At 39.4% G+C, this 23,734-nt stretch overlaps 1 protein-coding gene and 1 non-coding gene across 2 annotated transcripts in view; one reads left to right on the top strand and one right to left on the bottom strand.

The window, feature by feature from the left end:
* PHEX (phosphate regulating endopeptidase homolog X-linked) overlaps positions 1–23,734 on the top strand; it is a 204,158-nt gene that overhangs the window by 103,801 nt on the left and 76,623 nt on the right. The window lies entirely within an intron of this gene.
* TRNAE-CUC lies at positions 593–665 on the bottom strand. Its single transcript has one exon. It is a non-coding gene; the product is annotated as a tRNA-Glu (tRNA).

Raw genomic sequence — 23,734 nt, 5'->3', positions numbered from 1 at the left:
ATCCATTTACCTTTGGTCATGGCTCTGGTTTTTAAAAAGTGTATGTTTCTGGATCTCCTGTATGTTTATTATTTTTGCTGCAAAAATCTATGCTTGTTAAAGAAAATCTTGAAGGTAGAGTATAACAGTAGAAAGAAAATTATTGCTAGTGCCATCACACGAACATAACCACTGCTAACATTTTGATATATCACTTTGTATTTTTTCCCTGTGCATAGGCTTGAAAAATGCTGTATATACAAATTTGATTCTTTCTTTTTACTCATATTTTAAGCATTTCTCTTGTTATTGAACAATCTTTTTTTTCTTTCTTCTTTTTTTTTTCATAGTCTTTATAAAAGAATTTTCACTGTTATTGCATAGTCTTCCAGTGGTTATACAGGAGATCACTTAAATATTTCTCCATCGTTGGGTATTTAGGTTGTGCTGTTATTGATATTACTATGATAAACATCTTGTGCATAGTGCTTTCCCCCCAAATTTAGGATTAATTCCATAGAATGGCATCTCTAAAGACCTTTAAAAATCTCAAATCTTTAGTAAGTCCACTTTTTTTTGGTCTGCACCATGCATACAGCTTGTGGGATCTTAGTTCCTCAGCCAGGAATTGAACCTGGGGTCATGGCAGTGAGAGTGCCAAGTCCTAACCACTGAACAACCAGGGAAGTCCCAGATAAATCCACTTTTTGGTTTGATCTTTTTTCTGTTTTATTAATGAGCATTCTCACACAATAGGCCTGGAATGTCCCTATTCAGTCATCCTTTGGAGTCTTTAGATTTATCTGTTGAGCAGATTCATAGAGAACCTGCTCTGTGCAGGTCTTTTGTTAGGTGCCTATCAGTTCACTAACCAATGGATGTTTAGTCCAGTTATTCTACTTTGAACAGCTTCATGGAACTGTCATCTGATTTATCCATTTTGCCTACAAGGAGATCAAAAGACATTTTAGCAATGCCTTGATATGATCCAATTACACTATATTTAGGGTGTTCTGTGATTTTCTGCTTTATTGTTCTGTTAAAAAAAAAGTGGGAACTTGAGGAAATCGAACATTCATTGGGCTCCCATTCCTTTTTTGGTCCTGTGTTATTCTCAGTGGAGATTAAATAAGTCTGTGGGTTACAGCCAGCTCTTCAGACTTCCAAACTAGAAATCTCCATTTTACTTCCCAGCCAACTAACTGGAAGCACTCAAATCCTGTTGAGTCTGTCTTCCAAACAGCCTTCAAATCTTGACCATTTCTGACTCATAGTTCTTTTCTTCCCTAGCTTTGCCTCCTTTTTCCCTTTTTTAATTGAGGTAAAATTCACATAACATAATATTAAGCATTTTAAAGTGTACAACTCAGTGGCATTGAGTATTTTCACAATTTTGTGCAACCATCACCTCTGTCTAGTTCCAAAATATTGTCATCATCCTCTTAAAACTTTTAAGAAGGGAAGCCATGTTGGGTTCTGAATGAACCAGGAATGAACCAGCAACCACAGTTCTTCTCTTCCAGGGGTCAGTTAAGTTCAGTTCAGTCACTCAGTCATGTCCAACTCTTTGTGACCCCATGTACTGCAGCATGCCAGGCCTCCCTGTCCATCACCAATTCCCAGAGTTTACTCAAACTCATGTCCAACGAGTCGGTGATGCCATCCAACCGTCTCACCCTCTGTCATCCCCTTCTCCTCCCATCTTCAATCCTTCCCAGCATCAAGGTCTTTTCAAATGAGTCAGTTCTTCACATCAGGTGGCCAAAGTATTGGAGTTTCAGCTTCAGCCTCAGTCCTTCCAATGAATATTCAGGACTGATTTCCAGGGGTCACTTCAATGCAATAATCTGTATTTGGGGGGTAGAGTTTTTCAGTTATAAATAAACACTATGATGTTAAGAGAGGACAGGAAAGACCTATCAGAAATGCTAAAATGGTTTGTTTTTCTCCTTCTGAGGCTATAAGTGGGGGAATGGACTAAAAAGGATGAGATGATGTATATCTGTTTTTAAGGCTTTAAAAGTTTTGAAAGCTTCCCTGCCTTTTTTCTTTTGGCCACACTGTGTGGCATGTGGGATCTTAGTTCCCCAACCAGGGATCAAACCCATGCCCTCTGCATTGAGAGTGTGGGGTCTTAACGATTGGACCACTGGGGAAATCCTAATCTCCCTTCACTTTTATCCATGAAATTGATTTATAGAAGAAATTGTGCTGTTTGTCTGGAAAAATTTTCAGCACTGTTGGCTGATGATATACTACCCTTATCTTTTAACATGTTCTTCTGTCCCTCACATTTCCTGTAAACTGGGGGTTCAGTCTAGAGGTTTGATTAGATTCAGATTCAATTTTCTTTTGGTGCAAGACTTCATGAGCAGCGCTGTGTGCCTCCTATGCAGCCCACCAAGAGGCACATGGTGCTGTTTTGTCCCACTTCCAAGGAAAAGGTTGATTAGTGGGTTCAAGAATTATGAGATCAATCCTTCATTTTTAACTTACCCATCAACCAGTGGTCCTCTTTCTTGACTATATCTTCACATCACTCTTATGGCGCTTAAAAAATCCAAATGCTCAGGCCACACCCCAGACCAATGAGCTCAGACTCTCTGGGGGTGGGACCCAGGCATCAGTATTTAAAGTTCCCCAGGAGGTACAAATATGCAGCCAGGGTTGAAAACTGCTCTTTAAGTCATTTAAGTGGTCATTGGTAGAGTGCATAGATACATGAGTTCAGCAAGAATTGCAGTGGGTGATTTTCCAGTTCTGTCATTCTTTCTGCATTTATTAGCTGAAATAGTTCTATAAAAAAAGATTTTCTCTCATAAACCACTTGATTACACTGACATACAGCTTATACTGATATAAACTGCCAAAAGGCAGCATAAATGTCTTTTTATTTATGGATTTTCGCAATGAGTTTGTGCCTTACTATCTCCAAAGGTACCAAAGGAGTTTCATTTTTAAATATCATGATAAACTCAGGGAAAGTGAAAGTGTTAGTGGCTCAGTTGTGTCTGGCTCTTTGCGATCCCATGGACCATAGCCCGCTAGGATCCTCTGTCCATGGACTTCTCCAGGCAAGAATACTGGAGTGGGGTGCCATTTCCTCCTCCAGTTGATTGTCTCAATCTAGGGAATGAACCTGGGTCTCCTGCATTGCAGGCAGACTCTTTACCATCTGAGACACCAGGGAAGCCCCGACTCAGGGAATTTTATGTATTTGATCTGTTTAGATTCCAGTTGTTTCTCCACGCTCATCTACTCCCCCACCATCTTGTCTTTGACTCTAGTTATTTCTGATAGCATCTTTGTTCCTTGACACAGGATATCCTCTTTAATGTTTGATTTCTATTTAATCACAGACTGTTTTGAGTAATTTATAAATCATTGCCTTAATTAGTTCTACCAATGAGCAATATATTAATTTTTTGCTATTGTTGTCATTGTTATGGGAGAGAGGAGAGACTTATTACCGAATTGAAAGACAGAATTTCAGTAATAAGCAGATTTGCAGAAGTTTGAGTGAGAAGTTTATGTGAATTATCATTTGTAAGGGGCACTCACTCATGTCAATGGATATACATGTAATATATTCTATGATGTTTGAAAATTTTTGCAGTATTGTATTCTCATCAAGAATATAAAGAAGTATATAACTAGTGCATGACCCTGCCATACATTAAAAAAAAATCAATGCTAGTATCAAGAAATAGAACTAACTTTTAACACTGGAACTATGTTAATAGATGAAACTTGCAGTAGTAAATATTCAAAAAATCTTAACAATATGAACAAGCAGTAATAGTTTAAATGTGGTACTGTAACAGTGTTTAAGTGTAATATTAAGGGTTATTTTGGCTTGTGGGATTTATTGGTTGTAGGACTTTGAAAGAAATTGGAACATATTGTGATAGCCTCAGACTGAATCCAGAGGCTCAGGGGAGAGAGCTGCTTTTTAAAAATTATGAAGACTGTTTATTACTTTTATTCATGGGATGGAGCGGGGGAGAGGTTTAATGCCTGTCTTTATTCCTTTTTGGTCCAAATGCAAATTGAGTATGTTAGGAATTCACTAACAAATACATGTTTAGTTTGGTTTGATAAGAAGAATCAGTTTAGATATATTGGTTTTTAATTTCATGGGAAAACAGTTCATTAGAGATGTTTGAGTTCTCTGTGTTTATTTTGTGATGCTTCTTCTCTTTGGCCTAAGATGAAACTAATAGCCACGACGTGTCTACTTATCTGTTATGTCTGGGGCTGTGTCTGCTGCTGTCAGCGGCTCCCCCCTTATCTGGCTGCTGGCCCGGCTCCGTCAGTTGTACGGGAATGGCAGTTCCATTAATAACCCGAGGGCCGGACAGGCAGATAGTGGAAAACGGGTGAAGAGAGAGAGATTGTATTTAACCTGGTGTTCTGAGTTGTCATTTTCTAGACCCTAGCACGGCTGGGTAAAGGTGGGCTTGAGGGCGTGATAGACAGAATCTCACTGATGAGCTGGAGAAACAACCTGATACCAAGAGAAGAAAGAGTAAAAGAAACTGGGAAGAAGGTAAAGATTTGGGGTTGGAAAAGTTAGAGAAAGCAGTGGTAGGAAGAAATGGTACAGCCAAGTATTCTGATAGAGGTGCTGACAGCTGTGCAAAATCAATTTCATTTTGATTTAAAAAATTTTTTAATTAACTTATTCTGTATTATTTTTCATTTTTAATTAGTTAATTAATTTTTTGGCCATGCCACACAGCTTGCAGGATCTTAGTCCCCCCACTAAGGATTGAACCCAGGTCATAACAGTGGAAGTGCTGATCCCTAACCATTGGAGCACCAGGGAATTCCCTCATTTTTATTTGAAATATTTATCATTCTTAACATTTCAAATGAACAAAATTCCTTACCAAAAAAAAAAAAAAAGGATTTTATGGAAGGATTGATTCCTCATAGAGAATTTTGGGGTTTTGTTCTGTTTTTTTAAATTATCTTTTTAAAAAATATAAATTTATTTATTTTAATTGGAGGTTAATGATTCTGGACCTGTCAATTGGCCAGAGGGAAGAGAGCAGGTTTTAGTTTTCTTTGTGCAGGGAGAAAGACTCACCTACTGCAGTGTCTGTGTTTGGGTTATCTACTGCTACTGCTATGTAACAAACCACCTCAAAACCTGCTGGCTTCAAGCACCAAGTATTTTATTATTTCTCGTGATTCTGTGGGTTGGCTGGGGCTCAGATAGGTAGCTCTTCAGCTGGTCTCATCTGGAGTGTGTCAGGCACATGCAGTTAGACGGTGGCTATGGCTGAACACGTGAAGTGGCTTCTTTATTTGTGTCTAATGCCTCAGTGTTCTTTATGGGGCATCTTTTTCCAGAAGAGTGGTGTGGTGCTCTTAGTCTCCAAGAGGCAGGAAGCAGAAACTGACAGTCTTCTTAAGTTCTGGTCTTAGAAGCCCTGGAATGTTTCTTGTGTTACATTCTTTTGGTCAAAGTCAGGGACACAGCCAGTTCATATTTGAGGGCAGGAGAAAGACACCATCTCTTGATATGAGGACCAGTGTGAGCACACAGGGAGGGAAGGCATGGTTGGCAGCCATCTTTGGCCACTGCCTACCTACAATCTGTATCCTTTGCCTCTCTCATCTGTGTTCAGTTTTTCATTGTTTACAATAGAGAATTTTGAACTATCTTTACCTGCTCTTTAACACCTGACCCCCAAGTATCACTAAAATTTCCCCCTGTTTTCCTGTTAGATTGGTTAACATGTTTCATATTACTGACTTATTCTTTTCCCAGTTCAAACCCAGCATATATTAGCACAGTGACTTAGAGAACTGTTTGAGTAAACCTAATTATTGTCGAACTGTGATGCTGAAAGGATTCAGCCTCAGTCTGTTGAAACCTTCCTGCAAAGGTATAAGAAGTACCTAATACATGTTAGGGCCTAGAACTGGACTAAGTCAGAAGGGACCCAACCCCATCCTAGTACACAAATCATTTTTCCCAGTTTTACATTTGAGTTTCTTAGTAAATAAACTTAATTTTCAGTTTAGACACTCTTGACACTGGCTCCCTGTATTTATTTTATTTTCTTTTTGGTTGCCCTGGGACTTTCTCTAGTTGTGGTGAGAGGGGGCTCCTCTTCATTGTGGTGTGTGGGCTTCTCGTTGTGATGGCTTCTCTTGTTGTAGAGCATGGGCTCCAGAGCACATGCGCCTGGTTGCCCTGTGGCCTGTGGGATCTTCCCCGACCAGGGGTGGAACCTATGTCCCATGCATTGGCAGGCAGGTTCTTAACTGTAAGGGAAGTCCTGTACTTTTTTAAAAAATTGAAGTGTAGTTGATTTATAATATTCTGTTAGTTTCAGGTGTACAGCAAAATGATTCAGTTACACATATTTTTTCCAGATTCTTTTCCATTATAGGTTATTTTAAGACACTGATTATATTTCCCTGTGCTATACAGTTAATCCTTGTTGTTTATCTATTTTGGGCTTCCCTGGTGGCTCAGACAGTAAAGAATCTGCCTGCAATGCAGGAAACCTGGATTTGATCCTTGGGTCAGAAAGATCTCCCTGGAGAAGGAAGTAGCAGCCCATTCCAGTATATTTGCCTGGAGAATTCCATGTACAGAGGGGCTTGGCAGGCTGCAGTCCATGGGGTCGCAAAGAGTCAGACACGACTGAGTGACTAACACTATTATCTATTTTATATAGAGTAGTATATATCTGTTAATCTCATATTCCTAATTTATCCCACTTCTTTTACCTTTCCCTTTTGGTGACCACAAGTTTGAATCTGTTTTGTAAATAAATTCACTTGTATTATTTTTTAGAATCCATGTATAAGTGATATATGATATTTGTCTTTCTCTGGCTTGCTTCACTTAGTATGATATTCTCTAGGTCCATCCATGTTACTGCATGCAACTGGCAATATTTCTTTTTTTTTTTGACTGAATAATGTTGCATTGTATCTATATACCACATCTTTTTAATCTGAATTTTTTATTGAGATAATTTTAGATTTATAAGCAGTTGTAAGAAATAAAGAGAGATCTCCTATACATTTTACCCAGTTTCCTTCAGGGGCAGCATTTTGAAAAACTACAATATAAGTCATAACCAGGAAATTGACATTAATATAATCCACTCCTCCCTCCATGGGATTCTCCAGGCAAGAGTACTAGAGTGGGTTGTCACTTCCTTCTCCAGGGGATCTTCCTGACCCAGGGATCGAACCTGGGTCTCCCACATTTCAGGCAGACGCTTTAACTTACTCTGAGCCACCAGGGAAGCCCAATATAACCCACAGACCTTCACATTTCCCCAGTTTTACTCTGTGTACATTATACAGTTTTATCACATGCAGGTTTATGTACCCACCACCACAGTCAAGACACTAAATAGTTCCAGCACCTTGTGCTACCATTTTATAATATACCCACTTCCCATCCCTATCCCTGAATCACTAAGCAGTTCTCCATTTTGGAAGTTTAACATTTCAAAATACTGCATAAAGGAATCACACTGTCTTTACCCTTTGGAGACAAGCTTTTCCCCACCTCTGTATAGTTTCCTGTAGATCTGTCCCCAGCTTGTGGTATGTGTTAATAATTTGTTCCTTTTTATTGTTGAGTAATATCCCATGATACAGATGCATGACTGTTTATTTAAACCATTCAGCTGTTGAAGGACATCTGAGCAGTTTTAAGTTTTGGGCTGTTACAAGAAAAACTGCTATGAACATTTATGTGTGTGTGTGTTCCTTTTCAGATTCTCTTCCATTATATGTTATTTAAAAATATTGAATATAGTTCCCTGCAATATGTAGTAGATCCTTGTTGTTTATCTACTTTATATATAGCAGTGTGTATCTATTAATCTCAAGCTTCTAATTTATTCTCTTTCCCTTTCCCCCTTGGTAACTATGTTTGTTTGCTATGTCTATGAGTATATTTCTGTTTTGTAAGTAGGTTCATTTATATCATTTTTTGATTCCACACATAAGTGATATCATGTTATTTCCCTTTGTCTGTCTCATTTACTTCACTTAGTATTATAATCTCTCTTCATGTTGCTACAAATGGCATTATTTCATTCTTTTTTATGGCTGATTAATATTCCATTGTATATACACACCATATCTTCTTTATCCATTCATCTGTCAGTGGACATTTAGGTTGCTTCCATGTCTTGACTATTGTAAATAGTGCTGTTAACATTGGGTGCATGGATCTTTTCAAATTAGAGTTTTCTCCAGATATATGTCCAGGAGTGGGATTGATAGATCATATGGTAACTCTATTTTTAGTTTTTTAAGGAACTTCCATACTGTTCTCCATAGTGTTTGCACCAGTTTATATTCCCACCAACAGTGTAGGAGGGCCCCTTTTCTCCACACTCTCTCCAGGATTTATCATTTGTAAACTATTTGATGATGATAATTTTGACTGGTGATAGGTGATACTTCATTGTAGTTTTGATTTGGATTTCTCTCATAATTAGCAATATTGAGCATCTTTTCATGTACCTACTGGCCATCTGTATGTCTTCTATAGAGAAATGTCTTCTGCCCAGGTTTTGATTGAGTGGTTTGTGTTTTTGATACTGAGTTGCATGAGCTGTTTGTGTATTTTGGAGATTAATTCCTTATCGCTTGCATTGTTTGCAAATATTTTCTCCCATTCTGTATGTTGTCCTTTTGTTTTGTTGATAGCTTCCTGTGCAGAAGCTTTTCAATTTGATTAGGTCCCAATTGTGTATTTTTGCTTTTATTTCTTTTGCCTTGGGAGACTGACCTAGGAAACCATTGCTGTGATTTATGTCAGAGAATATTTGCCTATGTTCTCTTCTAGGAGTTTTATGGTGTCATGTCTTGTATTTAGATCTTTAAACCACTTAGAGTTTATTTTTATATAAGATGAGAGGGAGTATTTTAAATTCACTGATGAACGTAGGGTTCTGACTTCCTTTTATAACCGAAGACCCTCGACATTGGATAGGGCTGTGCTTTGCTCTGTGTCCTTGCCGACCAAAGGTAAAGGGGACAGATCTGCTGCCTTTGGTATATTCTGGCGTTGCCAGCACTGAAATCACTATGCAGGTTAACAAGAGTCTCCTTGCAGGGGTTTGTAAGGATTAAATAATGAGCTGAATGGACCTGTCCCAAAGCAGAGCAGAGTCAAGGACAGTGCTGAGGCTGTGTCCTTCAGGGCTGCAGAAAAGAGCCTTTGCTTAATTCTCATGTTAAGTTATAAAATGAATTTATAGGACAGGTGTATGGAATAGTTTTTTTTTGTTGTTGTTCTTTCAGGCTTTTGAAAATGAAAAGTAAGATTTGGCAAAGTGGTTTGTATAGATCTGTAAAAAGTCATATTCTAAAGAAGTCCTATGAGTTGTCCTAAGTAATTTCTCATTTCCATTAAAAATTATTTACAAAAGAGGAGCTTGTCAGAGAGAGGGAAATCTTGAAATGAGAAAACTTGACAGAGTAGAAGAGGAAGGAGAGCGTCCTTTCCCTCCTCACTTGCCAAACCCTACCTAATCATTGGGTGCTTATTTGAGCATCTTCTGTCAGCATCTGATGAGAATGAGAGCTGTGTAGGGTGCTGTATGACCTTGTGAGGAAAAGCTGGAAGCGCTTGCAAACTTTTCAGCCTTAGACCCAGGCTATTGGTATTTTAAGAAACAAAATAAAACTCCTTAGGCAATTCCAACAAGCAGCCAATTTTGAGAAGCAGAGCCTTATTAGATCACTGCTGCTCAAACTTGAATGTGTACACCACTTTCCCAGGGGCCTTGTGAATATGCAGATTCTTAATAAGTTTGGAGGAGGGCCTGAGATTTTGCATTTCTTGTGAGTTTTCAGGTGAGGCTGATGCCTGTGGCCCATGGACCACAGATTGACTAGTGAGAGTGGAGAGCAGGAGTTGGCAAACTTCTCACTTAAAGGACCAGATAGTAAATATTATGGGTTTTGCAGGCCATATGGTCTCTGCCACACTATTCAATCTTACTGTTGTCACACAAATGCAGCTCTAGACATTATGTGAACAAATGGATGTGAGTGTGTATCAGTAAAAGTTTATTTGCAAAAGCAGGCAACAGTTTGAATTTGGCTTGCAGGCCATAGCTTACCAACATGGTCTATAGCCTTCCTACTCTCAGGGTTTTGACCAACACCTTGCTGCTTTCTTCTCTTGTTGGGCTAAAGTTTGAGTAAGAATTAAGTGATATTGGATGTGCATATGCTAAGTTGCTTTAGCTGCGTCCAACTCTTTGTGACCCTGTGAACTGTAGCCCACCAGGCTCCTCTGTCCATGGGATTCTCCAGGCAAGAATACTGGGGTGGGTTGCCATGCCCTCCTCCAGGGGATCTTCCTGAACCAGGGACTGAACCTGCATCTCCTTTGGCTCCTGCATTGTCAGGCTGATTCTTTACCGCTGAGCCACTGGGGAAGTCCAAGTGGTTTGGGGTATTGGTTACTTATTGGCTTTGTTGAATGATGAATAATTGATGATGACATTTACTCTGCTGTTTACAAACAGCCCATGTTGTCCCTGGGCTGTGGCATATTGCTTTGTCTTCAGTATAGGAGGCCTTTCTGATTTCCTTCCCTAGATTGCCTTTTAAGAATTAGAGCAAAGAAAAAGCTAAAATTTGTTTCCAGATTGTACCCCATGGGCATCCCAGAATAAATGACCAAGTCTGAACTGTGAAGGCAGAGGATGGCTTTGGGTTGTATTTCCTTTTGTCTGTCTCCTGCCACTCACCTGATAGTGCTGTAGTAAAATAAATTTGAATCTGATGAGAAAGTGAAGCACTTAGCCCAGTACCTGATCCACAGTTAAAATTCAACAAAGACATTAGTTTTGTTATTATTAAAATATGTTATTTCTATTGTTACTAATTGTGTCTAGCTATGAAATCTCCTTTTTGAAGATGTCCTTTCCACAAGGTCCTTCCCTTTTCCCCATCCTATCTGAATCCATCCCATCCCATCCTATCCTCTGCATTCTTCTAGTTTTTTGTTCCATTTTTGCCTTACATTCTCCATGTGTCTGATTGTGAACTCCTTGAAGACAGGAATAAATATATTAAACTATGATATCTCAACTCCTGCTACACAAAACACAGATGAATTTCACAGATGTGATGTTGAGATGAAAGAAGCCAGACACAGAAGAGTACACACTTTTTTTTGAAGTTCAAGAACTGGCAAAGCTAATCTATGGAGATAGAGGTCAGAACAGCAGTTATCTTTAGGGTGCATGGCTTATTAACTGGAAAGGCACCCAAAGGAGCCTTTTGTGTGCTATGAATATTTTAAATCTTGTTTCAGAGTCGCTTGTGCAGGTTCATGTGTGTGTGTTTATTTAAAAACAAATCTTTGATTTGTATACTTATTGTGTACTTTGTTAGAACTCAAAAAAATTTTTTAATATAAATTTATTTATTTTAATTGGAGGTTAATTACTTTACAATATTGTATTGGTTTTGCCATACATCAACATGTCTCCGCCACAGGTATACACATGTTCCCCATCCTGAACCCCCGTCCCTCCTCAGCAGATGAATGGATAAGAAAGCTGTGGTACATATACGCAATGGAGTATTACTCAGCCATTAAAAAGAATACATTTGAATCAGTTCTAATGAAGTGGATAAAACTGGAACTCAAAAAATTTTTTAAAGATGTTTTCAAGTCTGTGGTGTTTATTTGGCAGTTAATAATCATTCAGTAAAAGATTGAATATTCAGAAGATATTATGATGAAGAAAGTGATCAACTTAATTACCATGTGACTAAAGCCAAATTTTGAAGAAGACGTAACATTCCTTTGAAAAGTATGGTGGACGTAGTTCATAATCAGAGTTCACACTGTTGTGCACAACACCGCTTGAATCTTCATCTGGCTGTTTCAGAAAATACTGTAAATGGGGAGGACAGGACTTGTTATTTAGGACTGTTTGTGCAGGTGACATGGCAGGGAATGAAACAGAGAGAAGGACACAGTTCCATCACCTTGGTGGAAACCTCATTATTAAATTGAGTCTCCACTGCTTCTGTCTGCCTACTTCCCCCTCTCCCCTTGTCTTTTTGTCATTTCCACTTTGAAATGAAATCTGCAACTCTTAATAGATGTTACTGAAACTTGTATGGCATTTTTACCAGACAGTGTTTGAATCTCGGGTGTTGTGTTAAAAATGAAAAGACCAAACACATGCACAAATAAATGAAGGTTGAATTAATCTTTATAATTAAATGCAATATTACCCTGCTTTGACTGATTTTAGCTTTCAAAGTGGATTGCATGCTAATTTTTCAGTGAACTGTAATGTATTAATGTGGCTTTTTAGTTGCCTCAAACTTCTTAAAAATAGATTTTACCAAGCTACTCAGAGAAAAGTTATTAGAACTTTTAATGTTCTAAGATCTTGATCTCTGAGATTTTGGGGTGTATTTCTATCATGACTTACAGTCACAGAGCACTTTCCAGTTGTTAATTCTTCACCTCTGTCATCCTGGGATTTAGGTGACATTGACCAGACATCAGGATGAACTGCAGTTGCCTGAGGCACATTAAAAAATTGATGGGAGACAAGATCATGGTGTTTTCTCCATAAAGTGCCCTTAATGGCGTGATAGTGGTGGCCATGAATAAAGTGCCTAAAGAATACTGAGGCACCTTGGGGTACTGGACCCCCCAGCTGCTGCCCCTCCCAAGTGCTCAGTGGCCACTGTGGTGACTGCCAGAGCATATGGGCAGAACCCCCTCGCCTTTGCGGGAAGGGGTGCACCGGCTCTGCGGTGGGGCCTTAGCACCGCTCTTTGTAAGCATTAAGGTGGCTCAATGGGTAAAGAATCCTCCTGCAATTCAGGAGATGCAGGAGACACAGGTTTGGTCCCAGGGTTGGGAAGATCCCCCGGAGAAGGAAATGGCAACCCACTCCAGTATTTAGCCTGGATAATCCCATGGACAGAGGAGCCTGGCCGACTACAGTTCATGGGGTCACAAAGAGTTGGACACGACTGAAGTGACTGAGCTAGCAAGCAAGGACTATTGAAGGAATGGATGAACTCCCTTCTTGTGAATGGGTAATATGATATCAGGAGTTCTCCCAAGTGGGTCCAGATGCCTTGATAGGTACCACAGTCTAGATCAGACTGTGTCTCCCATCTGAGCTTGCATGAGAATCACCTACAGCAATGATTCTTAAGCCAAGGTGCTATTGTACCCCCAGGGGATATTTGGCAAGATCTGGAGACTTTTTTGGTCACAACTGGTAAGGAGGAAGAGTCAACTGGTATACAGTGGATAGAGGTCAAGGATGTTGCTCAACATCCCACAATGCACAAGACAGACTCCCACAAATGAGACTCAGTTCAGTTTAGTCTCCCAGTCTCCTCAGTCCCAGTGCCTTTTCCTTCTTACTCACTCACTCAGTTCAGTTCAGTTCAGTTGCTCAGTCATGTCCGATTCTTTGCAACCCCATGAACCACAACACGCCAGGCCTCCCTGTCCATCACCAACTCCTGGAGTCCACCCAAACCCATGTCCATTGAGTCAGTGATGCCATCCAACCATTGCATCCTCTGTTGTCCCTTTCTCCTCCTGCTCTCAATCTTTCCCAGCATCAGGGTCTTTTCCAATGAGTCAGCTCTTCGCATCAGGTGGCCAAAGTATTGGAGTTTCAGCTTCAACATCAGTCCTTCCAATGATCACCCAGGACTGATCTCCTTTAGGATGGACTGGTTGGATCTCCTTGCAGTCCAAGGGGCTCTCAAGAGTCTTCTCCAACACCACAGTTCAGAAGTATCCATTCTTCAGGACTCAGCTTTCTTTATAATCTCACTCTCACATCCATACATGACTACTGGAAAAACCATTGGCAAGGTAATATCTCTGCTTTTTAACATGCTGTCTAGGTTGGTCATAACTTTTCTTCCAAAGAGTAAGAATCTTTTAAATTCATGACTACAGTCACCATCTACAGTGATTTTGGAGCCCAAAAAATAAAGTCTGCCACTGTTTCCATTGTTGCCCTATCTATTTGCCATGAAGTGATGGGACCAGTTGCCATGATCTTAGTTTTCTGAATGTTGAGTTTTAAGCCAGCTTTTTCACTCTTTCTCTTTCACTTTCATCAAGAGGCTCTTTAGTTTTTCTTCACTTTCTGCCATAAGGGTGGTGTCATCTGCATATCTGAGGTTATTGCTATTTCTCCCGGCAGTCTTGATTCCAGCTTGTGCTTCATCCAGCCCAGCAGTTCTCATGATGTCCTCTGCATATAAGTTAAATAAGCAGGGTGACAATATACAGCCTTGACCTACTCCTTTCCCGATTTGGAACCAGTCTGTTGTTCCATGTCCAATTGTAACTGTTGCTTCCTGACCTGCATACAGATTTTTCAAGAGGCAGGTCAGGTGGTATTCCCATCTCTGGTATTCCCATCTCTTTCAGAATTTTCCCTAGTTTGTTGTGATCTGCACAGTCAAAGGCTTTGACATAGTCAATAAAGCAGAAGTAGATGTTTTTCTGGGACTCTCTTGCTTTTTTGATGATCCAACAGATGTTGGCAATTTGATCTCTGGTTCCTCTGCCTTTTCTAAATCCAACTTGAACATCTGGAATTTCATGGTTCATGTACTGTTGAAGCCTGGCTTAGAGAATTTTGAGCATTACTTTGATAGCATGTGAGATGAGTGCAATTATGCAGTAGTTTGAACATTCTTTGGCATTGACTTTCCTTAGGATTGGAATGAAAACTGACCTTTTTCAGTCCTGTGGCCACTGCTGAGTTTTCCAAATTTGCTGGCATATTGAGTGCATCACTTTCATAGCATCATCTTTTAGGATTTGAAATAGCTCAACTGGAATTCCATCAGCTACACTAGCTTTGTTTGTAGTGATGCTTCCTAAGGCCCACTTGACTTCACATTCCAGGATGTCTGGCTCTAGATGAGTGATCACACCATTGTGGTTATCATGAAGATCTTTTTTTGTATAGTTCTTCTGTATTCTTGCCACCTCTTAATATCTTCTGCTTCTGTTAGGTCCATACTATTTCTGTCCTTTATTGTGCCCATCTTTGCATGTGATGTTTCCTTAGTTCCCAAACGAGACTAATCTCATTAGATCCCAAATGAGACTAATCTGGCCAAAATTCATTTGTGCCAAGGTTGAGAAACTCTGCCTTAAGGTAAGGTTTGTTACAATGCATACTCCTGGGTTGCAACCCAGAGACATTCTGACTTAGTAGGTCCAAGGTAGGTCCAGAAATTTACATTTTAGCAAGCTCCCAAGTGATACTGATGGTTTAAGGGTGGAGGTTTGAGAAGCTCTGAACCACAGGACTCTAGAGTCAAAGGAACAAACATTACATATGGACATTGACTCTATGTCATCCATCTTAAAGAAAAACTGTGTGACAGTGTATATTTACCTAATTTAATAATTCAGCAAGTATCTTATTATCTCTCCCTTGAGTTATGAGGAAGGTAGTTTGAAGTTTTTTCAGGCTAGTAAAGAATTGTTCACATCAGATGTAAACCTCAGTAGAAAAAATGAGGACGATTCCCGGTCAGTTGGACTGTTGATGAGAGAATAGAGTATGTTATTTAACCTGATCTCCAACTTGCCTCCGGTTTAAGTAATTTAACAATTGCAGGAGGATTAAGTAGCTGATTAAATTTATCTGAGAAACATTAGGTGTTAGGGACTAGGTGTTCAATGTGCGTTTCTGAACACTTTGAATCTTGACATTTGAAAATGGTTTTTAGGAATTTATGTACATTTTTTTCTTTTCCTCAAAAAGTACATTGATTTTTCCATTGTGTTCCCATTTCTGGTTAATATTTGTATGCTGACTCTCTTTTAGAATTCAGGTATTTACCTTAAGAAAGCATGAAGCATTATTATAAGTTTAATCACATTTATATCTTGATGAAACTGTCAGAGAAGGTTTACCTTTGTCCCTGTTTTTCCCTTGCTATCTTTACTGTTAGTTTTGAAAAATTTGGAAATTTCTTATGTAAAAGAGGTGTTGGCATAATTTTTCTGCAAAGAGCCAGATAGTAAATATTTTAGACTTTGGGGGCCTTATGATCTCTTTTGCAACAACTCAACTCTGCAGCCTGAGCATGAAAGTGGGCAGAGACAATCCATAAATACATGAATGTGGCTGTTGTTGGAGAGGAAAAACTACTGTCCTTTGAGGCTCAGTAGTTGGGGGTCTGTGAATTAAACTGACAAAAGATGGACCAGCAGGAGAAAAGACAAACTTTATTCCCATAGGTATCTGGGAGCTCACAGAACATGTAGCTCAAAGAAGCAGTGAGAATTTAGGCTTTATATATCATCTATTAAAAAAAAACTTTATTATTTTTTTATTGAAGTGCAGTTGATTTCATAATATTATATAAGTTTCAGGTGTATAACATAGTGGTTGACAATTTATAAAGAGTATACTCCATTCATAGTTATGATAAAATATTGGTTATATTCTCTGTTCTCTACAGTATATCCTTGTAGCATATTTATTTTATACATAGCCCTTATATACTATCTTAAAAGGGGAGCCAGTTAGGATTACAAGGAACAATAAATGGTGGGAAATGAGTGAGAAATATATGGGAGAAACTAGTGGAAGGTAAGGTTTGATTTAGTAAGGTCTGTTTATGTAATTTCTTATCCTGGCACTGACTTCTCATCTCTGGTGATAGGAGTCACTCTTCCTCCTGGTAAGAGAAGCCTCCCTTATCAGGGATTTATAACAGCGGAATTCTTTCAGAAGGTCTGCTTTTAGGCAGATGAGGGAAGTGCAGAGAAGCCTCTTCCTGTATCTGTTGATTCTCAAATGTCTTCAGCTCACAGTAATTTTGATATTGCAATGGTGTATTCTGGATCCCTTCACCATGTTCCAAAATGCAGTATTTCTTTTTTTTTTTTTTTTTACAAAAATAGGTGATGGGCTTGTTTTGGCCTGTTGGCTTTTGTTTGCTGACCCATGACGTAGAGCTCTTTTCATGTGGGGCAGAGAAGAGTACCGTTTACTTTGGCCCATATAAAAACCTGACTATAATATAGGATTGTTCTGGCCCTCAGGCTTTTATCATCTTGGCTATGTCTGGACAAATGGATTTGCTTAATTGAAGCTTAGACTATTCATTTGAACAGGTCTAGCAGCTGTTCTACTTGTGAAAACTTTGTGAGCAGTTTACCACATGTAATTGAAGGTAATCAAAAGACATTGATTTTTAAAAAACTCTATGATCTGGCCACTTTCCTGTTCAACTTTAAAAGGAATACGTGAGAGTTGCCACTACTTTGGGCTTCCCTGGTGGCTCAGATGGTAAAGAATCTTCCTGCAATGCAGGAGACCCAGATTCAATCTCTAGGTCGGGAAGATCCCCTGGAGAAGGGAATGGCAACCTACTCTAGTATTCTTGCCTGAAGAATTTCATGGACAGAAGAGCCTGGCAGGCTACAGTCCATGGAGTTGCAGAGTCAGACACGACTGGGCGACTTGCACACTTTGCCACTATTTTAAGGTATATGGCCCCTACCATCAGTGGGATGTGCTGTTTTATGGATTAATCATAGGATGGTTTGGGGTTCCTAACTCAGTTGCTACTCCCTGCTCCATCTATTTACAAAGAAAATCCAAATGTTCTTTTTTTTTTTTTTTTAAATCTCTGTTGGGTTCAGGGCTCACCCAAGGGAGAGGGCTGTCACCATGATACCAGGAAACAGTTGAGTGCCAGTGTGGCTAAATGACCATTTACCTGTACCAGAGTAGTTTCCTGTTTTGGAATGGAAAAACTGCCCAACTTCAAGACACATGGAATAGGCATTTTCAAGCGAGAAGATGGATAGATGGGTGGAGCTGCTCTGTAATTAGGAACATGCCTTCTTAGAATGTTGTCCATATTGGAGAGAAGGGGGCATTGTCTACTACATTCTAAGTCGCTAAGTCGTGTCTGACTCATTGCGGCCCTATAGAAAGTAGCCCACCAGGCTCCTCTGTCCATGGAATTCTCCAGGCAAGAGTACTGGAGTGGGTTGCCATTTCCTCCTCCAGGAATCTAGGAACTGAGAAGCCCATTGTCCACTATACTGCGGCATGATTCAGGCAGAGTTAAGGGTGGAAGACCCGAGCATTCCTGTCTTCCAGCTCTTGCACAGTCAAAACTGTGACTTGAGCTTAAAAAGCCATATGATTCATGGGGGCACTTATCTGTCGTCCCCTCCACGTGATGCATGAACCTGGGAACCCCACCCAAAAGCAATTTGCAGAATTAAAGTTTTTGAAGACTCATAATAAATCATTGCCATTCTTATCAAGAAGCTAAAATTTGATTTGTCAGATAACTGAGTTGTTATTATTTGTGGAATCCAGAAAGGCCCAAAGGATATTAAAACATGTTCCCCAGGCTAATTTTCATCAATACTGTTAGCTCTGCTTAGGATCATATCTTCAGCCAAGACATCTACACTAGTCAGTCATTTGTTTGGCATTATGGAAATAGCTATTGTTTTGAAGGATAGTGTAATTCATGTACAATCTCCTGAACTTCCGGTGCTTAAAGCTCAGAATTGTGATTGATGTTTAATAGTTATTATAGAACTCAATCAGGGAAAACGAGACCTTGGCATGGTTAGGCCCAACTGAAGCTTTCAAAGCTGTTGCAAGCATAAGAAAGTTGTGCTATAAATTGTTTGTAAAAGGGCAGTTGATCATCAGTTGTTCCATTTTTCCCCTTAAGTTAGTTAAATTTAAAAAAAAAGGAAAAATATGCTAAGTGACTTAACTGCAGAGGAAACACAAAGCTGTTGCATTAAGTGATTAAAATGATTCCTTTGATGTAATACATGCAAGATGTTTGAGAATTTTCCTGACTCTCCTAAATAGCCAAGTCAGCAGGGATTAAAACAAATGAGCTTTCTGTCTTGATTCTGCCGATCAGCTTAATACTTAGTAGCTTTGAAAATTCCGGATAAAGCAGTCAAGTGACCTATCTTTAAATCAGTTTGGTCATCTGTGTAAAAACTACATATTGTTTCAGAGCTCACAGTCAAAGTAGGATTGTTTGGTTCTGTTCTTCCCAGTAGCACTATCAAGCTGTTGTATAAAATTCTGGGAAGGAGGCGTGATTTGAGAGTTTAAGTCATGTTGTGTTTTAAGTTTTCAGTGTTCCTTGTAGGTTTTTTTTTTCTTTCTCTTCCTGGGTTCATTTATGATAGCTTCTCTCTCACTCGCTCTCAAAGTAATAATCTTCATGAACTGTCTGTTGTCTTCACAGAAATTAATTGTGATTTTTAAGGTTCTAGTTCTAAGAATTTTAGGGCACAGAATAAACTCCCAAGCAACTAAGATTTGTTGCATGTACATGCTAGTAATAGCAAAGAACAAAATAAAAACAAATAAAAAACTTAATAGCTAAGCCATGCCCACATATGCACACCCCCCACTCTGTTCAGCATGGATCACTTTAGTAAGTGATGTTGAACACTTACTGTGTGCTAGACTCCATGCCATTAATTGAGGAAACTCAGTGAACAGTCTATCCTCATTGAATTATCTGTGTCAGCCCAGCAAACTATGGCTTTTGAGCCATGTTCAGCATGCTGCCTGTTTTTGTATGGTCCCCAAACTAAGAAAGGATTTTCATTTTAAAATGGTTTTTAAAAAGTCAGACTATTATACAGAGTGAAGTAAGTTAGAAAGAGAAACAGCAATACTGTATATTAACGCCTATATGTGGAATTTAGAAAGATGGTAATGGTGATCCTATATGCAAAGCAGCAAAAGAGACACAGATGTAAAGAACAGACTTTTGGACTCTTTGGGAGAAGGTGAGGGTGGGATGATTTGAGAGAATAGCATTGAAACATGTATATTACCATATGTAAAACAGATGACCAGTGCAAGTTCAGTGCATGAAGCAGGGCACTCAAAGCTGGTGCTTTGGGACAGCCCAGAGGGATGGGGTGGGGAGGGAGGTGGGTGGGGGGTTCAGGATGCGGGGGACACATGTGCACCCGTGGGTGATTCATGTCTATGTTCGGCAAAACCATCACAATATTGTAAAGTAATTATCCTCCAATTAAATAATTAAAGTCAAAAGCATATATCATGTTACATAAAAGTGATGTGAGATTCAAATTTCCATAGTGTCTATAAATAAAGTTTTATTGGCACACAGCTACAGCCATTCATTTATGTGGTGTCCATGGCTGCTCTCCCAGGTATAATGCAGAGTTGAATAGTTGTGACAGAGACAATACAGCCTGCAAAACTGAAAATATTTACCATCTGGCCCTTTACAGAAAAAGGTTATTAATCCCTAATCTAGGTAATCCAAAATTATCCTTTCCCTATTCCTTTGTTATCCAAACACTCTTTCAACTCTCTATTTCACTACACTTATATTAGAAGTACTTTTATCCACATTTTACAGATGAAGAAACTGAGAAACAGAGAGATTCAGATAATTAAGCTACTGCTCATTTTTCATAGTAGCGATTATGGCAAGTTGGCATAGAATGTTCCTCTTCCATCTTTTAATACAAATACAGTGGGACTATGGCTCATCTTATATATTTTTATATTCCTTTAGAACTGAGGAGAGGCCTGAGCCTCAAGGGCATTATCAATAAATATTTGTTGTTTGATTGAAATAGCTTATATTAAAAACTTTTGGTTCCCATCAAGAGTTAGTCCCAGGGATTTAAAACATTGCTTCATTTTCCAGACAGTTTCCTATGTTCTCAGAAAGTCTCTTTCTTTTTTCCCCTCATTTTCCATCTCTTTCGGTAAGATCTCTTTATATGGAAATATATGCCTTAATGGAAGCAGCATTGAATGATGTTTTTGGTCATGTGTTAAACTATAGCCTTTTATATTTTCTGATACGATTACTGCCATTGATCAGAATGGGTTTATCAACTAAATTACACGTTACGAAAATCAGTATTTATTGAGCATTGGTCACTTGCTGTATGCCCAGCACTGTGTTCCATGTGGAGAACACAAGGAGGATTAAATGGAATAGCCCATTAGCCTGATTTGAGTAGTATCAGAAAGAAGGTTCTCTCAGCTACAGAAACCTCCCTTCTAATTTGATTTCTCACTTTGATTAATGAACTACTCTTTTAAATACAGATATTTCTCTAGAGTCAATACATTAGATTGCTGTTAGTCACTCACATTTTATTACAAATTAGAGGCCCAATGACAGCTGCCTTGAGGGAATAACAGTTTTGATTGATGAGATGGGAAAGGGGAGATGACTTTGGAGCATAGAATATTGCTATGAAAGGCCAGTGTTGGATATGATCAGAGAGCAGAAGGTATGAACACACAGGGCCTGCATACTGGGATGAATGGATACAGGAAAGAGAAGGGATGGGAAAACAGAACCCAAGATGGTGAATACTAAAGGCAGCTTTTTCTTTGATCTTTGCTAAGATTAGCGTTCATAATGTTTCTTAGGTCCATTTTGTGAGGTGTGCCAATAGTGGCCCTCAGAAGAGTCCTTAGAATTTGGGGGGAATGTGAACAGCCTGAATTCTCCTGGCTCATACTTAGAGTCTGGCTTTGCTCAAGAAATCTTCCACTGTGCTCCAAGAATCTCATGGGCCCATCTGTCTCTCCATTGATTGCAGGGTTGCTTCAATAGCCTTTCTGTCTTACTATGTTGTGTGGGTCCCTAAAACTTGACCTATGACTAAAAAGAGTGACATTATTCCCCCTGGTAATCAAGGTATTTAGTTAAGGATTTAACCTGGCCTGGGTTCCCTTGAAAGACCACCCAGACAGGTACATAACAGCGTTACTCCAGACCCTTGGAAGACATTATGTGTCTACTTTCTCTGTATAAACTACAGCCAAAATTTATTCATCATGTACTGTGGACCAAGGCATAAAAATGTGGTTCGTATGCAATGTCATCATGAATTCTTGCAGATAACCCAATGAAGTATAGGTGCTGTTTTTTTCCTCAGGCTATGTCTCATGAAAAGGACACCATGTTAGTATTACACTGAGCTATAGGTGATATAAAACATGATATATAATGCCTCAGATAACTAGGAGTTTATTTTCCTCATGTCATAGTGGGGAAAGGGAGGCAGTTCATGTCTGATATGGTGGACTCCAGATGGCACTAACTCTTTATTCCACCATTTTTAGCATGTAGACTTATTCTTCATGTTTGTTGCCCTGTGATTACAAGATGGCTGCCTTATCTCTGCATTGTGGAAAGGAAGAAGAGATATGGCTAAAGCAGTGGTTCTTATCAAGTGGGCAGTTTTGCCCCTAGGGGACATTTGACAATATCTGAAGACATCTTTGGTTGTCATGACTTGTGAGGCATGTTGCTACTGGCATCTAGTATGTAGAAGCCAAAGATGCTTCTAAACATCCTACAACCCACAAGACAGCTCACAACAAAAATAATCTGGCCTGAAATGTCAATAGTGCTAAGGTTGAAAAACCCTGGACTGTAGGCAAAGAGTACATGCCCGGTGAGTCTTCATCTTTTAAAACAGATTCCTGGCAGTGCAACAAGGACCTTTAGTTATACGTCATTGGCCAAAATCTCATCCTGTAGCCACCTTTAACTGCAAAGGAAGCTGGATGATGCAACTAATTTTTGTTGGGTCCATTGTCAACCCTAAGAAGGAGTGTGGCTATTGGATAGCTAATAGGCGGTGTTTGCTTCAGAAAAGTTAAATAGTTTGCTCACTATCACACAGGTAGTGAAGAGCATTTGAGCCTCCTTTATTAAGGAAGGCAGTCCAGTTGTCATGTGCAGCACTTTCTAGAGGTGTGTGTGAATAAGGGATAGGAATGCATGGACCACAGCCTTGTCTCACTCAATGAAACTATGAGCCATGCCATGTAGGGCCACCCAAGATGGATGGGTCACAGTGGAGAGTTCTGACAAAATATGGTCGACTGGAGAAGGGAATGGCAAACCACTTCAGTATTCGTGCCTTGAGAACACCATGAACAGTATGAAAAGTCAAAAAGATAGGACACTGAAAGATGAATTCCCCAGGTCTGTAGGTGCCCAATATGCTACTGGAGAAGAGTGGAGAAATAAATCCAGAAAGAATGAAGAGACAGAGCCAAAGCAAAAACAACACCTAGTTGTGGATGTGACTGCTGATGGAAGCAAGGTCTGATGCTGTAAAGGGCAATATTGCATAGAGACCTGGAATGTTAGGTCCATGAATCAAGGCAAATTGGAAGTGGTCAAACAGGAGATGGCAAGAGTGAACGTCGACATTTTAGGAATCAGCAAACTAAAATGGACTGGAATGGGTGAATTTAACTCAGATGACCATTATATCTACTACTGTGGGCAGGAATCCCTTAGAAGAAATGGAGTAGCCATCATGGGCAACAAGAGAGTCCGAAATGCAGTACTTGGATGCAATCTCAAAAATGACAGAATGATCTCTGTTCATTTCCAAGGCAAACCATTCAATATCACACTAATCCTAGTCTATACCCCGACCAGTAATGCTGAAGAAGCTGACGTTGAATGGTTCTATGAAGACCTACAAGACCTTTTAGAACTAACACCCCTAAAAGATGTCCTTTTCATGATAGGGGACTGGAATGCAAAAGTAGGAAGTCAAGAAACACCTGGAGTAACAGGCAAATTTGGCCTTGGAGTACGGAATGAAGCAGGGCAAAGGCTAATAGAGTTTTGCGAAGGGAACACAATGGTCATATCAAACACCCTCTTCCGAAAA

The sequence above is a fragment of the Oryx dammah genome, unplaced genomic scaffold (genome assembly GCF_014754425.2).
Source record: "Oryx dammah isolate SB20612 unplaced genomic scaffold, SCBI_Odam_1.1 HiC_scaffold_23, whole genome shotgun sequence".
Taxonomy (NCBI): Eukaryota; Metazoa; Chordata; class Mammalia; order Artiodactyla; family Bovidae; genus Oryx; species Oryx dammah.
Note: the sequence above shows the minus strand (reverse complement) of the source record. Positions and strands in the feature narration are given on the sequence as shown.